This window comes from Epinephelus fuscoguttatus, linkage group LG16 (genome assembly GCF_011397635.1).
Source record: "Epinephelus fuscoguttatus linkage group LG16, E.fuscoguttatus.final_Chr_v1".
Lineage (NCBI taxonomy): Eukaryota > Metazoa > Chordata > Actinopteri > Perciformes > Serranidae > Epinephelus > Epinephelus fuscoguttatus.
Window position 1 is genome coordinate 22601210 of NC_064767.1, and position 6299 is coordinate 22607508.

The window sequence follows — 6299 nt, forward strand, 5'->3', positions numbered from 1 at the left end:
CCCTTCAAACTAAGGTTACCATAATTCAACAACAGCTTCTGATCTTATTGGTGCTTCCTCTCTGGGATTCACGCCATTTACTGGTGTAAAATATGTGTGTTAGAATAAAGTGATCTTCACAGGAGAGCAAAAGGTCTCACCTGCCATAAAATGTGATAGTATCTTCATCAATGAGGCAAAGCTGCAGGAGGAGAGGGGAGAAATCTTTATTGTCTCTGCTCAGCGCTCGACAAGTTTTTCTGCATGGAAACATTTACATTGTTTTTGTCTTGTTAGCTGCATGGCAATGTTGCTCTGTGGGTTAGTTCACCACTTTGGTCCAAACTGAAATAACTATTAGGTGATTGCCAATAAATCTTGTAAAGACATTCATGGTCCCCAGAGGATGAATCCCAATGACTTGTAGCTCCACAAGGAGACATTGTGGTTCTGAGTGAAATGTCTCATGAGTTACTGGACTGATTGCCATTAAATTTGGTGCAGACATTGTTCCCCAGAGGATGAATTAAAATCATTTTGATCCATTTTCAAATGTTATCATACTTACACACAAAACAATGACAATGTTGATGTTATTAGCTTAAAGCAGTGATATGCTGTGCTTCCTACAGCTGCTAGCATGGCTGACTCTCAGGCCAGAGATATACTATGCAGTCTTTGGTGCATGATGGATGCCTTGTGTATCCTGCATCCGTTTGGAACAATGGTTGTGCACATCCTCAAAAATTAACAGTTGGCAAATTGCAACACACAGGGGAAGTGTTGGCAGAATGAGAGAAGCACACTAGCCATTGTCAAGATGTGCCTGATACAAACCAAGACTTTCCTCCTCAACACTTTCATGAGAAGAAATTACAACCAACGTTAAGGTTTTTTTGTTAGGCAGTAACCTCTAGTGGCCATAGTAATTATTATGAGGGCAAAGGAGGAAGTCAGGTGACATAGTATAAAGCATGAGAAAGTCCACTTAGGGTAGGTAGGTGGGAGGGGAGTCAGACAAGCACCAGACTTTTATCCAGAAGGCCGATGTTCATGTCCCATGTGATCCAAAAGTCAACGTTGAGTTAGTTTACCAGTGTGACATAGTCTCATGTGACAGATGTCACAATGATTTCATATGCCATTTCTCACATGAGATACAGTATGTTACCCTCATAACAAACATACTTGTTTTAAGCTAAACCATGATTCTTTTTCCAAACCTAACCATGGAGTTTTGGTGCATCTGCAACAGTTTCACAATGTTAAAAACTGAGACTTTCAACCGAAAATTAGTCAAAAGTATCTCCCAAAGGACCGGGAACCGAGTCATCCATCCAGCAGCCAAGAATCACCAGTGTTACTGAATGTCACAATGTGACATGTAACTTAAGGACAAGACGCCTTATGTTCGGGCCAATACATTAGGCTACATACATGAAGTCCAATTATGGGTGGTCTTTGAAGAAACCACATGAACCACTACAAGTGCTCTTTTCAACTTTCTCTATATGTGGTCTGACCGCCTGTGCAAGTCTGACCAAGGGTTTATGCTTTAAAGGTCATAAACCTCCAACAAGTCACACACACACACACACACATACACACACACACACACACGCACACACACACGCACACACACACACACACACACACCTGCCTTGGCTGACACACCAAGGAGTCAGAGTTCTGTTCATATAGGCAGGTGTTGCTAAACACTGTAATGAAATGCAACAGAAACCACTGAACCTTCGTAGGGAGCAAATTTGTTACTGCTGTAGCAAAAATAGCTGCAAGATTGAGTGCATACTTGCAGGATCCTACACCACTCTTGAATGAAAACAGAAATAAATGACTCTAAAGTGGTAGTGAAACGAGATCTGTTTGTCCTATACTTCAGAGGACAAAAATGACAGATGAAAAATCATCAAATTTATGCTTGTGACTCTCCAAACCCACAGTGGGTCATTCCAAAGGGCTCTAACTTCTTTGGTGTTCTGCTCACTCTTAGCCAAACTGGACTATTTTTCACGGGGGGGGGGGACGAAATAGGACCATTGTAGTGAGGTTTACAGGATTTAGCATGCTCACAAGTTTACCTCCACCCCTCTCTTCTCCTCTCCTCTCTTCTTCCCATCGATCTTCTCTACACTTTTCTCGTGCAACAATGACTTCACACTGCTGTCATGTGCTTTTCACCACACAGAGCTGGGGGACGGCTGTGCTCATTGCAAAAGGACTCACGAAAGTGTCTATTTGTAAGAGAAAAAACATTCAGTGCGTACTCATATCTGGGTGCAATGCTGTATTTTTCATCCTGATGTGGGTCTGAAAATGAAACCTGTTTTATTCTAATCTAATACAGAGTTGTAATTCGGGTTTGCGGTTAAGTTTAAAATTAAAATTAGTTGTAGACCATGTCGAAATAATGTAGATAACTTTATGTTGCTTCAGGGTATTTCTTTCAAAAGTTGTTTCTATTGACATATTCTGCTGCTTCTGTTGTGAGACAACAACACACATATGAATGATTTGATCAAGAGCGGCCATGCAGCGTTGCCAAAGTTGTCGTTAGCCTTGAGGTACAGGCACTATTTAATAAATCTGTATTTCATACTCGCTGACAGAAAGAGAGGAAGAGCAGAGTTTTACCAAAGCAAAATGCGAGTATCTGTTTATGTTTGTCACAGCGCCCAATCTGTTTAGCCGTGGTCCTCACCATTTGTTAGTGATAATGCCTCATCCCAGCATTTTCCAACCGCAAATGAACCAAAAGAATAGGAAAAAGAAGAGACTTTACCGCATGCTTTTGAGTGTGTGTGGATGGAAAACGGTTAGGAAACAATCTGAAAAGGCTAGTGCAGACACAAAACCTCTAACACATTTACACTTTATTTTTCATATTTATCTACATTAATATTGACATGGCCTGTAGTTAACAGTTTAAGATCCCTTACTGATAAGTGTTAGGTGAATGTAACCAAACAAGATTAGCTATAACGGTGAAGGACTAGTGTTTTATGTTATAGTTAGTTGGAATACAACACACCATAGTTTTTAATCAGGCTATTTTACAGTAGTTCACAGGTGTAAATTTCAAGGTGGGTATGGGGTACACATCTCCCTCAATAGTTTGAACATGTGCAATTGTCCCCCCGGCCAATAACAACATGAAACTAGCAGCGGAGTTTTATTTTGACAGAGTTAAAGACATTTGCACCATAAATCTTTGGTCTTCAACAGGGGGTCCACAACCAAAAGGGTGTTTAGCCCCTAGCTCCTTGGCAAGGGCTAGACCTCTTCCATAAATTGATGCAGAAAAGGCATAAATTGGTACATTAAAGTCACCAGAATGCAGGAAATAAGTGTTTGATGCTTAAAATTTCCTGAGGGAGGACCCCTAAACCCCTCGTTACATATGTGTCACGCTCCATTTTGAAACAAAGCCGACGCCCTTGCAATAGTTTATACATTTAATGTAAGCATTTCTGTGTAGGTATCTGTCTCAGTGTGTGTGGGAGAAGTCATGGAGGTTCCCAGTGGCCTTGTCTCTGGACCTTAACTGGACTTTTTTTTAACCCCAGACTCCGCAGACAAAAGCATCTTTGTGTCTGAGAGCTGTGTGCGCAGTGAAAAGGTTTCAGGAGGTGAATGTGAAATCAGGTTTTCTCTTTTCTTCCTTTGCAACCATTTCTTTCACTTCCTTGCTTTACAAATGCATGGATGCCATTAACAGGGAATCAAGACCATTCAGGAGGTGTATAATGGTCAAGAAGCTGTGATAATCTGCTGTTCAGATGTTGGCTGGCCGTTGAAATCTGAGCTGGCTTTAACTGGAACTGTATGTCTGTCTGTGGGTCTGTGTGGCGGCTATTCAGCTACTGTGGCTTTCACTTGAATCCCATTAAAGAGGACATGCAGAATAAAAGTACAGAGACCAATCAGAGAAGCAAACCATTGCTTTTCCATCAACCTCTCCCTCTTTCAGAAAGCTCATTCCCTTTGTTTTTCTTGGTCATAACACTTAATAACAGTCAAACAGGCAACCGCCATTCCTGCATTTAGTGTGTGACAACTGCAGAGAACTGGAGAACTGCATATTTTCTGAATTTTCATGACGCACAGACACTTTTTGAGGTACAGAGCTACATGGACGTCACATCAGTAAGGTTTCTGTGTAAATCTTAAGTGGGCTGTAATAGTGTGGGCCAGTGATGATATTGAGGGTTTACTACAAGGAACCCTGCGGTGAGCATACACACATTAAAACCGTCTGCCTTCCAGACATCCCTAACAATCACAGCAGGCCTCCATATGCCATGTTTTCATTTTAAGAAACAAGAGCAGTATTCAGCTTGTTTCATCGGACAAGCTGTGGTGACAGTTGAAAGCCTTTACTTGCATCGTTAACACCTGGTAATTAATGAAATTGTGGTCAGAATTAAGCACCAAGATAAAACCCTCTGTGGTAATCTCCCTCTTTGATGTACCCCTTCCTCTCCATATTTTACTGTTCCTTGCATCTCCTTTTTATACCCTCTTCCTCTGCTTGTTCTGCATCCCTGTTATCAGGTGAGGGTGGTTAGCAGGTCTGTGTCGCGCTGTGATATTTGATAAGAGATGTTTTGTTCCCAGGCCTGCACAGGGCAATGCTAGGTAACCCCCAATTGGCTGCCTGCTGTCAATCTGCCTGACCAGACCTCAGGACCCACAGGGGGCTTCTGGAAAGCATCTGAGCTTTAAGGCGTTATCTCGGACCTTTTAAAACCTGATAACATGAGAGAAAGGCCAGAGGAAGGAGGGGAGAGGAACACATTTCTTCCAGTCACATTTTACCACTTATAGCAGCTATAAAGGGGTTAAAAGTAGATAAAAGGACTTGAATTTGCATTGTGGAACGGGGCTGACTCTGTGACCCTCTGTGTGACTGGTCACAAGAGGATACAGAGGAACCGTGGCTGCATGGCTGAACGGTTTGTTGGCTATACTGTCTGCTGTGGCTTTTTAAAACAGAGCAAGGGACGATTAAGGGATGTCTGCTATTTGCTGAAGTCTGTGATGATTATTCATCTTAATCAGATTTGAATTACGACTCTTTCAGGGGTAAAAAGTTAAAATTTTAATCAGCCTAGTCACCAGAAGAAAATGTTCACATTGTACATTTCTGCAAACCATGAATACATAACATTTGCACACTTCATATCATATCATCTGGGAAGGCACCATATGACCTAACTTTGTCATTGAGAGGTGAAGAGGATGATGGATTGCACATCACCTAGGTGAGGTTTACCATGTTCGAAACCAACAAACAGCAACACCGCTTGTCTCTCGGCCACCCTTCACAGAGTTCCCAGCAGAGTTTGTGGCACTAAACGTGAGTTTTTTTTACCAACACATCTTGTAGGATCCTGGCAGCTTTTGAGCCACAGAGACCAAGTCATTACAGCATTTCCCTGTGGCGTTTGGGCCACAGAACCTTGGTGTTTTTTCTGATACATCACAGTATTTCTTAGCGGCATTGAACCACCATGCCTAGGTGTACAGTACATCGCTGACCCTTTCCAACACATTCTCACTTCAATCTCGTCACATTTTGACGTTTTGGTCATGGACTTTCCACATCCACATACAACGTGCAAGGTGCGTTTGTGGTTGACGTTCTGGGACACCATTTCAAGTTCTCTTCTTTCAAGATACACTTCGGCTTTCACAAGAAATTTAACGTTTACATACAGTGTCTTTCAAAATAAACACAGTATGTCGGTACAACGCTATAAATTCACGTTGTTTTTCCTTCAACAACAAACACACATGGTTGGGTTTAGGCCACAAAAGGAAGTGGTTAGGTTTAGGAAAACAGATAAGGGTTTGGCTTTGGAATCTTACAGGATGCAAACACCGCTCTCTCCGGTGAAAGTAGATATTGGTGGTGGATAGGTTGGTGGACCCATCCACCAACCTATCCCAGTCAGACTCTCGCTGCCTTACCTTTCATCCCTGTCCTGCCACGTTTTCCCCTGATGCTGCCAGGCACCGTTAAACTATAACGGCAACTGGCTGCATATCATGCCACACGGAGAGGCAGTTAAAGCTACAGGGTACAATGAGGCTAAAACAGAGTTCAAATGACATTTTGCCAAACAACCTTTTACGTCGGGGCTTCAGGACACTTGGATCACTACGGACAAGTAGTATGGAGATATTTTGTGGTTTCAATTATGTGTTTTTGGAGGTTTCAATCTGGGGCACCATAAGCCTGCATTAGGTGGAGTTGTGTTGCTGCCCCCTCTCCCCGTGGATCTCCGCAAGTGTTGTGA